Source organism: Nicotiana tomentosiformis, chromosome 6 (genome assembly GCF_000390325.3).
Source record: "Nicotiana tomentosiformis chromosome 6, ASM39032v3, whole genome shotgun sequence".
Lineage (NCBI taxonomy): Eukaryota > Viridiplantae > Streptophyta > Magnoliopsida > Solanales > Solanaceae > Nicotiana > Nicotiana tomentosiformis.
The window spans coordinates 23,967,772-23,980,503 of record NC_090817.1 but is presented as its reverse complement, the minus strand read 5'-3'; positions in this window follow the sequence as shown (position 1 = coordinate 23,980,503).

The window sequence follows — 12,732 nt, the reverse complement described above, 5'->3', positions numbered from 1 at the left end:
ATACTTTTGAGTAGAGATGTTGTAGAGAGTCTTATGTTATGTTCCTTAGATTTAGATTGATTCGTTGACTGTATAAAAAAAAGAGACAGCTAAGCACAACAAACTGCAGAATATGAGTCTGATTTAATAGTCGATATGGATTTTAAAAAATTATACTTTTGCTTAACTAACAATATTGTTTATCGAGATCATGATCTGATTTGACTAGTAAAAAATTGTATAGGTCTGAACATGTGGATAGAAACTAATAATTTTTCTCTTATCAAGATGCCATAATCAAATTAGTGTTTCTTTTTTCAGTTTTCCACGACTGTTGACTTAATTTGGAACATCTGTTAAATAACAATTGTTTTATTTTATTTTTTGAATTAAAGAACCCACAATAAAAAAAATTGAAAAGAATTGTAAGTGTTTACCCTTAAAACGGATAACAATTAAATTTGTACGCGATTTAAAAAATATGTAATTTTATTTAACAGAAATGATTAAAGAACAATAAATAATTGAATTAAAAGGAGATAAAACGATCAAACCAAATGTGACGAAGTAATTAAGCCCGGCGTTAGATTCGAGTGCTAAAGATCGGTTGCAATCGAGTCTTCGGAATAGAGCTCGATTGCAACTAAATAGATGAACAACTGCAGAACACATGACCAATTGTTCTAAGCCAAAAATAAACTTTATTGCTTTGATATGCGTACCAACAGTAACCCAAAAAATGAAAAAGTTCTCCCCTTTATATAGTAGGGGAGTTTTAACCCCAATACAAGTCTAAATAAGATTAAAAAAATTTCCTTCTTTTTCTCTCATGAAAACACGATCTACAACCAATATCGAGCGTGATCCGCACCGTAATATCCAGTTGATGGCAGATATTTCGGCTCTCAGTTTGTTTTCTTTAACAGTTTCTCCCTTTACCCTCGATTCTTCATATTGCTCGAGCTGGAATCTCTCTGGGTTCGGCCATGCTCGATTCTCGACATATCATCTATCTGCTCCTGGTTCTGATTTGCGGGCACCCTCGGCCTTACTCGAGCTAGTAACAAGTAACGTTGTTCCTCGATTCTTAGCGAAAAATTGTGGATAACTTTATTTTCGATTTTACCTGTACACAGATAGTCCCCTCACTTTTCGGAGAGTAGATTATAGGAGCGATGAGAAGTAACTAATTGACCCCGGTTCCTTCCTTCGCACACCATAAGCAAGTTGACGAACTGAAATGTCCCATCAGTCACGTCACTTTGATTTTGGACACGCGTCAGCCGCCGGTTGATCATCCTTGACAATTACTGTATGTGAAATGTCATGCATTCATTATTCCTTCCCTATAAAAGCTCCGGTTTCCTTTTTTCACTTTTTTACTTTCTGATTTCGAACTTCCTTGAGTTACCCTCAAGTTTTTCATATGTTCATCAATCCTTCAAATCTTCATAACTTGTTCCTCATATCTTCATATCTTCATATTTTATCTTCAAACCTTCATACCTTACTTTCAAATCTTCATACCAACTCTTCAAACCTTCATACTAAACCTTCAAACCTTCATATTTTCAGATAGAGATGGCTAAGACTTCGAAATCAGTACCCCAAAATACTGCATCCATGACTTCTTCCCCGACCACTGGCATCGAGGCAACACTTCCGGTATTAGCCCCGGGAGCCCCCTTACAGATTTCATTCCCGGAGGCTGCTCCATAGATAATGACTTTAAGGTCAAGAAAGTTTCCGCACAAGGAGACGGAGGTGAGGAAGCATAGAGATATATTTGCTCCATCACCGAGGAGACACTTAAAGTAGTCCCAGAGGTATGTAAATGAGAAGGCAAGGACATAGTCGTTCCCAATCTCGACGAGGACATCACAACACATATATATGGATATCTAAGTGTTTACACGTATCATTTCACGTTCAGTCTGGTTGATACGGTGATCCTCGAGTTCTGCAAGAGGTACGAAATCTGCCTCGGGCAGATTCATCCGTCTTTTTGGATGATCGTGACCCTTCTCTATCACTTTGCTAAAAACACGGAGGAGCCCCGGTTCATGGTTGACCACCTACTCCGAGTTTACAGCCCCTGAATCTTCTGAGAGGGGTTAATCAAACTTGCCCGTCAGGCAAATAAAGCTCTCTCCTCATGTATAGACATGGATAGGGACAGAGGCTGGTAGGGGAGGTTTGTTCGGATATAGACCGAGGACCTCATTCCTTCCAAGTTCATGCCGTTCCCCGAGAAGTGGAACCCAAAACGTAAGTTTACTTCCTCTTAAGTCATCAAAGTACTTCTTTGTATCTATTTTTCTTTCTCATTATTTGTTTCATTTGACATGTAGCTGTCGCCCAGGTCCCCAATGCGGTCCTGCATTTTAGGGAGTAGGTCGAGGGCATATGCAAGCAACTATCCTATCCCGAGCGTGAGTGCGTAAGCTCTCCAAAGGTAAGTGGGAGGCTCGTTCTCATGGTGAGTGCCCCTCTTTTTTGATTGAATCTTTCTTAGGGTCATTTTTTTATTATGTCATTGTTATGACTAAGTCTTCTTTTCATAGTATTGCCCAAGACCACAAAACTTTGGGAAATCATCGATGTTGTGGCCTCGGCCCTGTCTACAAAATCCTCCGCTTCACAACAGCCCGTTGCCGATGCTGTTGTGAAGAAGGAGGAGAGAACAAAGAAGAAGAAAAGATCCCCTGACTCTTCGGACGCTCCTGCCGAAGCCAAGAAGAGGAAAAAGATTGTGCTCCAGGTAAGAAAAAGCACCAAAAAGGCTTTCGTTGCCCGGGTCCCAGATTCCGAGGCTCTTTACGGGCTCAAGGACTTTCTCGAGGACGACGATGACATGGAGTTTATCACTGATAAGCCGATTGATGCTGATCCCCAGAGTAGCCGTTCCTGAAGAAGACGCCATCATCCATATTCAAAAATCACCGCCTCGGCTGAAGTCCAATTTAAACGAAGCTCGGGCTGCCAAGGAGAAACCAACCGATGCGTCTCAGGCTGTGGATGATGCCCGTCGGCATGCTGGAGGATTACTCTAGCTTTGGATACCTGGAGATCCCAAAAAGAGTCGCGCAACCGGGAGCATGTGGGCCGAGTTCGAGCTCGAAGCTTGAGAAGTAGTTTTCGGCCCCGAGCATGGACCCTGAGCTAAAGAAGATGGTCATGTTCACGGTGCCAACGTATACCAGCATGTTGCTTGGGCCAGTTGGAGTGGCCAGCTATCTCCGTTCCTTGGTAACTAAGGAAGACCAAGTGAAGATGAACGAGGTAGATGGGCTAAGCCTCTTCAACAAGGCATAGCAGGCACTGAATCGGGTATACCTTCTTTCCTTTTCATATTAATAAGTTCATATTGCCTTAATAATTTCCTAACGATTTTTTTCTCTATCTCAAGCCTCGGTGCTTTACCATGAAAGCTTTCACTGGTCCAGGTTAGATGTGAGTCACTTCGAGTTCGAGCTCAAGGAGCAGGTCCGGCAAACAGATATATACAAAGCTCTCTATGAGCAGAAGGATGAAGTCCTTAAGGACAAGGTCGACCGCTCTGACCTCCGAGTCGAACTGGAGAAAGCCTAAGAAGGCTTCGAAAGTGAAACAGGACCATGCCCTTCTGGTTGAACAGGTAAGAGTGATCAAGATTGTCATGACCCAAAATCTGACCATGGTCGTGATGGCGCCTATCGTGTTACAAGGCAAGCCTACTTCCTAAAATATTTCTACTAACCCGATTATAAGAATTTAATAAAATATTTCAACACTTGAATTTCTCATAACTAAATCAACTCTAAATATATTTTTAGAAATACGAAAATGAGCCCCAAACATCGGGGTGTCACTAAGTCATGAGCGTCTAAATCTATGAACTAAGAAATGAAACTGTCTAACTGTCAATACAATCCAAAAGAAGAAATGATAAAAGGCGTAACAAGGTCCTGCGGATGCTAGCAGCTACCTTGCAATCTCCACAGAATTCAACAATCATCGCGCTCTAACTCACCTGGATCTGCACATAAAGTGCAGGGTGTAGTATGAGTACAACCGACTCAGTAGTAACAGAAATAACTAAGGAACTGAGCAGTAGTGACGAGCTAAGTAAAACAGTCCAATTATTTATTTTCACAATTTAAAAATAAACAGAAATAAACAGGTAAATTCTATAAATCTGTAAATGGCACAAAGAAGTTTAACAGATAAATGCAGCAACAGTATAAATAAATACAACCTCACAGCAATGCCACACTATCACTCATCACTCGCACTCAATACTCAAAACACTCAATACTCTGCGCTCACTGGGAGTGTGTACAGACTCCGGAGGGGCTCCTAAAGCCCAAGCGCTAAGCACGGACAACTCACGTGCCATCATATCAATACCTGGATCCGCACAGTCAACTCACGTGCTACGCGGACAACTCACGCGCTATGGTATCAATACCTGGACCCGCACGGTCAACTCACGTGCTACGCGGACAACTCACGCGCTATGGTATTAATATCCTCACAACCAGGCCCTCTGCCTCACTCAATCAATATCAATACCTGGATCCGCACGGTCAACTCACGTGCTACGCGGACAACTCACGCGCTATGGTATCACTACCTGGACCCGCACGGTCAACTCACGTGCTACGCGGACAACTCACGCGCTATGGTATTAATATCCTCACAACCAGGCCCTCGGCCTCACTCAATCATGTACCTCACTAGCCTCATCATCACCAACAAATAAGGGAACACAGCCCACATCAAGTACCACCACATTTTAGCAAATAATAGAGACTGAGGTAACATGTACAATATTTTCTCTGACTTAGTACCAATAATGTGAGCATGAATAAAGCCTAAGCATGATCTCTAACATGAAGGCAAACAAGTTCAACAACAAATAAACACATAACCACAGATAATAGCCATTAGGCCTCACAACCTCACGGGATGGACCAAGTCTCAATCTCTCGCGGTGCACACTTACACGCTTGTCACCTAGCGTGGATATCACTTCCAAACAATCACGTGATGTCAAATCTCCAGGTTTATACCCTCAAAGCCAAAGTTAAAACTGTTACTTATCTAAACAGCGTAAAATCCTACTCCGGGATGCCCTCGTCTCTGGACTCGGTCTCCAAAAGCTCCAAATCTATTCACAATTAATTCAATATACTCAACACGAATCGTAGGAATTAATTCCATACGAGAATACAAATTTTTCCAACAAAATCCGAAATTTAACTCAAAAATCGCCCGTGGGACCCATGTCTCGGAATCCAACGAAACTCACAAAATCCGATAATCACCCATTCCGAGACGAGTCCAACCATACAAAAATTATCAAATTCCGACATCGGATTGACCTTCAAATCTTCATTTTACATTTTTGGAAGATTTTGTAAAAATCTTATTTTGCTTCCATAAATTCACGGATTCATGATATAAATGAGTATGGAATCATGAAATATAATCAATATAGGATAAGGAACACTTACCCCAATGTTTACCCGTAAAAATCGCCCAAAAATCGCCCAAACCGAGCTCCCCAACTCTATTTTTGTCAAAAATGATCAAAAAATCCGTTTATAGAGTCTCTGGTGTTTTTGAGCGTCACAGGTAGTGTGGGGCACTGCCTGTGGCGCAGTTTCCAGTACCCAAAAATTCCCAGCGCCAGGGCTAGCGTCCCACGCTACCCTGGGCGCTCGCGGCGACGGAAAATCTCCTCCGATACAGAAATGGGCATAACTCTCTCATACGATGTCTGAATTCGACGATTCTTTTTGCTATGGCTCCAAAATTTCAATACGGATCTATTGAAATCATAAAAAGTCAAATCCTAATTTGTTTACTCATAAGTCAACTTCTGTTTGACTTTTTCTAACTTAGCTTTCTAACTAAGAGACTAAGTGTTCATTTCACTTCGAGTTTCTTCCGGACCCGAACCAACTAACCCAACAAGTCATAAATCAATTGCAAGACATAAATTGAGCAGTAAATGTAGGAACGAGGTTATAATATTCAAAATGACTGGCCGGGTCGTTACAAAGATCGATAACGAGAGGTTAAATGCAAATGCTAACGCCGCAACCTCGCATGTCCAGGAGAAAATAACCTTGATCGACCAGCTTAGGTTCGAAATAGACGAGGTCAAGGCTTCAGCTGATGAGTTGAGGTGCAAAATGGACCGCCTGGCTCAGAGTGGGATGCCACCAAAGAGGACTTGGCGTCGACTAGAGTGCAACTCCGAGTGGCGAAAGAGAAGGCCGACAAATGGGCTCAGCTGAATGAGGAACTCCGGGCACAACTCATCTCAGTTGTGGCAGAGCGGGATGCTCTGAGCTTAGAGTACACTGCACTGAAGTCCAGACTGGAGATGGCTTCGAACGAGGTCTCGGAAGCCCATGACATGTTGGCCCAGTATAAAACTGATGTCGAGATAGCCTAAGCCCGTATTATAGCGAAGGCTGAGTACATGAAGTGGCTATCTTCGAGGGAGGCTCTCGAGAAGATTTATGCTCGGGGGGTCGACTTAGTGGCCGAGATGGAAAAGGATAAGAGGCTCAAAGCCGAGGCCAAAGTGAGGTACCAGCCCAAGGGTTCGGATAGCGAGCTGGGTTCTGATGAAGACTAGGCAGGAAATGCCTTAGCTTATTTTTGTCCTTTCTTGTATTTGTACGCTTTGTACTTTGGGGACGTTTTATCGTGCCTCTGTAAATACCTTTTGGTGAATATATATATATATATATATATGAAATTTCCATTCGGCTACATATTTTGTCCTTTACCTTTTCTGCATTTGCTTATGTTTAGGACTTAGGATATATAACATGTACATCATCAATGCCTTAGCATAAAATTTGACATTACTTAAACTGTTTAACTTCCAAAGCTGGATAGGGCCTGGGTCAAGTAACGACTCCGAGTTGCTTTGATCTCGGAGGATCCGGTAAAAAGTAAAATAATGTCTTTATTAAAACATTCGAATGATTTATCCGGACATAGTTAATCTTTGGCGAATGTAGCTCTTTTCATGACCGTAATTCGATATCGATTGACTTGATCAGATCAGACATAATCTTTTATGGATTTTACAATATGTAAGGACCTTACTTTTTACATGCACGAACTCAGACGTCTCCGTGTTGTTTATACATCGTGATCGAAGCTCCAATGACTTCATATCTTAAGTTGGCCGTGGCCTTTCATATTTAGGACTTGCCTTGTAGGCTCGATGAACTCAGGATTTAGTAGCCTAATTTTCCCGATCTTACTGTCATGCATCAGTCTCTGGTTCAGGGTGACCCGTATGATTATGGGTCTTTAGATGATTGTGCACGATCTCGTGGACTCTTACTGTCTTTGGTTTCATGTCTCCGGTTAAGGATGGCCCGAAGGCTTAGAAGGTTTAGAATCTAATATTTATTCTAAGTGACACAAAGATAACATTGCCTATGTAATGTGAATTTTCTCACTTTATTACTTCAAATGTAGTGTAAATATTTGAAGATACAAATACTATCCGCCATGGCGAGAACGAACTATCTCGGCACGATTCACTTGATCGTTTGGCCCTTACAACGAATTCTACTATTCAAGCCTTGACTTTTGATGTCGAGTAGAGTTGTCTTCGAAATTTCTAAACTTAAATATTCGGTTCTTGACTCAGGGTATGATAGTCCCCTAGTATTCGAGGTCGAATTTTGAGGGCTCTAGTACTATTGATCCGACACGGGCAGTCCCCAGTCCCCGATCCTAGACCAGTCTTCAAAACTAGAGTAACACGCTTACTGTTGCCTCATTAAAAACCTTGCCATAAAACCTACTTCAGAAAAAACCGATCGAAGGGAAAAAGAGTACAGCACGTACTTTCAGACCTAATTCTTGGACTTGACATCGATTGTGTACCTGCACGGGTTAGTTCAAAGGATAATAAACCTTAAAGTAATTTAGGTATTCATGCCTCAACAGTAGTACCGCTTCAAGTGTGCCACATTCCAGTTGTTTTGCAATTGTATGCCATTTTCGGCCTCAAGATAGTACGGGCCTTTTCCAATTTTACGGATGACTCTGTATGGTCCTTCCCAGTTCGGGCCTAGTTTCCTGTCCTTCGGGTTCTTGGTATGTAGTGTGACTTTCCTCAATACCAAGTCCCCGACTTGTAAGTGTAGAAGGTTTGCCCTTCGGTTGTAGTATCTTCCCATTCGCTGCTTTTGAGCTGCTAACCGGACCATGGCAGCTTCTCGCCATTTGTCTGCTAAAATTAGACTTGCGGCCGTGACCTCGTTGTTCGATGTCTTCGTAGCATATCATAACCTAAATCTTGGTTCCCTCACTTCTACCGGTGCATATCATCATTAGATATCTTCGTATCATATCGTCATTCGATGTCTTTGTAGCATATTGACCTTGCTGCTGATGAATTATCTCCCAATATCACACATGATTTCGATCGGTATCCTGAACCGGTATATTATATGATCCCAGATGAAATTTATAACCTCTTTTTCTCTAACTTTCTAAAATGCATGTGCTTTAACCCACTTGGAAAAGTAACCGGTCATGAGCGAGATGTATTGGGTCTTACCGGGTGCCCATGGTAAATGACCTATGATGTCTATTCACCACTTTATGAACGGCCATAGAGAAAGGACCGGGTGAAGCTGCTCCCTCGGTTGGTAAATTATTGGGGCATGCCTTTGGCATTCGTCGCATTTTTGAACAAAGTCCTTTGCACCCTTCTCCATTTCATTCCAATAGTACCCGACCCTGATCAATTTTCGAACCAACGATTCCGCTCCCGAATGGTTCCCGCAAATCCCCTCATGAAATTCTCTCATCACGTAATAGGTCTCCCTAGGCCCTAAGCATCTTGCTAACGGTCCAAAAAACAACCTTCAGTACAATTGGCCTTCAACTAAGCAAAACCTGGAAGCTTTAGTTCGAAGGGCCCTTAATTCTTTAGGATCCGATGGAAGTTTCCCCTTCTGAAGGTAGTCCACATATTTGTTACTCCAATCCCAAGTGAAACTCGTTGCGTTTACCTCGGCATAGCCAACCTATATAACTGAGCTCGTCAATTGTACTACCATTCCGTAGTTGAATTCATCTGAGTCTACTGATGATCCTAAATTATTCAACACATCGGCTTCGCTGTTTTGACCTCGAGGCACATGTTGTAGCGTTAATTCTTTGAACCGATGTGACACCACTTATAATTTATCCAAGTATCTCCACATCCGGTCTTCTTTGACTTCGAACATCCCATTAACTTGGTTAACAACGAGGAGGGAGTTGCACTTGTCTTCGATCACCTCAGCCCCCAGGCTTTTAGTCAACTCTAGACTTGCAATCATAGCCTCATACTCGGCTTTATTGAACTCGGGGATCAAAACCAGACCCCCGAGCCAGTCCCCGAGGCGAGTAATAATTCTTTATTGAACTCGGCGATCAAAACCAGTGTGAAATCGGCCACTAAGTCTGCTAATATCTGAGACTTTATAGTTGTTGGGGGGTTGTATTCAATATTGTACCCCCCTAATTCCTATGGCCCATTTTGCTAGCAGGCTTGAGAGTTCGATTTTATGCATAACATTCCTTAACGGGTACGAGGTCACGACACATATAGGGTGACATTGAAAATATGGTTTTAGTTTTCTAGATGCGCTTAGCAAGGCAGACGCTAATGTTTAGGTGTGGATACCTCGTTTCAGCATCACCTAGGGTTCTACTAATATAATATATAGGAAATTGCATACCTTCTTTTTCCCGAACATGGACACCACTTACCGCTACCTCGGATACTGCCAAGTAAGGGTACACTTGCTTGTTCGCCTTTGGGGTATGCAACAAATGAAGGATTGATAAGTATTTTTTGAGTTCTTCCAAAGCCTTTTGGTACTCCCGAGTCCAAGAGAAGTTGCTCTTTTTCTTTAGTAACGAGAACAATCAGTGGCTTTTATCCGATGACCAGGAAATAAATCGGCCCAATGCGGCTATCTACCCGGTAAGCCTTTGTACTGCCTTGACCTTGTCAACCACAGTGATATATTCTATGGCCTTTACCTTATCTAGGTTGATCTCTATTCCCCGGTTAGATACCATTAAACCGAGGAACTTGCCTGAGCCGACTTCGAAGGCGCACTTCTCCGGGTTCAGCTTCATGTTGTATTCCCTTAGTATGCCGAAGGTTTCCTACAAATGTTTCAAATGATCATATGCTCATAGGGACTTAACTAACATATCGTCAATATAAACCTCTATTTATTTCCCTATTTGTTCCTCGAATATTCGATTAACTAGGCGTTGATACGTGGCACCTGTATTTTTTCAAATGGCATCACATTATAACAATAAATGCCGAACTTAGTTATGAAAGAAGTTTTCTCTTGGTCACTCGGGTCCATTGTACCCAGAATAGGCATCGAGAAAGCTCAACATCTCGTGCCTTGCTGTCGCATCGATCATTCGGTCGATGTTAGGCAAAGGAAAAGAGTCCTTTGGGCATGTATTATTCAAATCCTTATAATCTACACACATTATAAGTTTGTTTTCCTTTTTAGGTACGATAACTACATTAGCTAGCCAATCCGGGTATTTAACTTCCCGGATGGAACCTATTTTTAAGAGTTTATATACCTCGTCTTTGATGAATGCGTGCTTGACTTCGGATTGTGGCCTCCTCTTATGTTTGATCGGGTGGAAGTTTGGATCCAAGATCAATTTGTGAGTTGTTATCTCCGGCGGGATTCCTGTCATGTCTAAGTGGGACCGGGCAAAGTAATCAGCATTAGCTTTAAGAAAGTCAATGAGTTTTCTCCTGAGCATGGGGGTTAGCCCCGTGCCCAGATATACCTTTCTATCCGGTAGATGTTAGGCAAAGGAAATGAGTCCTTTAGGCATGCATTATTAAAATCCTTATAATCTACACACATTCTAAGTTTGTTTCCCTTTTTAGGTATGACAACTACATTAACTAGCCAATCCGGGTATTTAACTTCCCGAATGGAACCTATTTTAAGAGTTTAGATACCTCGTCTTTGATGAATACGTGCTTGACTTCGGACTGTGGCCTCCTCTTTTGTTTGATCGGGTGGAAGTTTGGATCCAAGCTCAATTTGTGAGTTATTATCTTCGGTGAGATTCTTGTCATGTCTAAGTGGGACCAGGCAAAGTAATCGGCATTAACTTTAAGAAAGTCAATGAGTTTGAGCATGGGGGTTAGCTCCGTACCCAGATATACCTTTCTATCCGGTAGATGCTCAAACAATATGATTTGTTCCAGTTCCTCGATCGTTGACTTGGTAGCATCGACGTCATTAGGTGCTACAAAAGATCTCGGGACCTCTAAATCATCTCCTTCATCGGTTAGATGCTCCTCCCGTTTTCTCGGCTCGATCGAGTCCGAGACCTGTGATTGCTATTTGGTGTCTTTCTCTTCATCAGTCCCTTATTTTTTGGTGTTGTGACCGGAGGTGCTAGGGTCATCTCTTCGACTGCAAACATCTCCTTTGCGGCTGGTTGTTCCCCGTATACCATTTTGATCCCATTTGAAGTTGGAAATTACAACGCTTTGTGCAAGGTTGATGGCACCGCCCTCATGCTATGAACCCACGGTCTTCTGAATAAGGCGTTGTACCTCATATCACCCTCGATCACATGGAACTTCGTTTGCTGAGTGGTTCTGGCTGTGTTGACCGGTAGGGTGATTTCACTCTTTGTTGTCTCGCATGCCATATTGAACCGTTCAGTACTCGTACTGCTGGTATGATTTGATCCAACAGCCCCAGTTGTTCCAAGACTCTCCATCAGATGATGTTAGCTAAGCTATCTGGATCAACTAACACATGCTTAACTCGAGATTTATCAATGACTATAAATATTATCAGTGCATCATTGTGGGGTTGAATGACGTCCTTAAAGTCCTCGTCACTAAACAAGATGGATCCCTCCGAAACATAGTCTCGAGTTCGTTTTTCTCTTGTGATGGAAACTTTGGTGCGTTTTATCATTGGTCCTTGCGGAACGTCTACTCCTCCGATAATCATGTTAATCATATGTTGAGGTTCTTCGTGTTCGATTTGCTTGTTGGTGTCCCTATTTTTGAAATGGCTTTTGGCGCACTCACTTTGGAATTCCCGAAGATGCCCATTATTGAACAAACGAGCCACTTTTTCCCTTAACTGCCGACAATCCTCGGTTCTATGCCCGTGGGAACCCATTTTTTGTGAAAATGTAAAAGGAAGAAAGCTATGAGATTTTGGCAAGAAAATAGAGAAGTAAGAAGAAGGTGATGATGTAGAAAAACGAAAACAGCGGAAACTCGGCATCATTATTAAATGGTTATGATTGTATTTGTATAAAAGGTCAAGATTTCAAAACCAAAGAAGAAGTAGTGACCAATTCTAATAGAATTTCCGATTGAGAATGATTTGCATTTGCATTAACGGGAGTCATACGTGCTTTACACGAAAGTTGATGCCTTTAACTTCTAAATCCACTTTCAGTGGGCGTTGGCGGTAAAAAGTGTCCACTTGTAAACTTTCTATATAACGCACTATATGACCCAAGTGTCTAGAAGCTTTGCACCTTAATTGATATTTTTTTGTGTGGCTATTTTCACACGTATAAAAGAATTTATATTTTAATATTAATTAATAATAAAATCAATCATATTAACTTTAAGTTGTTTATTAAAAATATAACAAATACTCCTACACTCTTTACTCCAAAGATAACTTTAGGAAAAAAAAA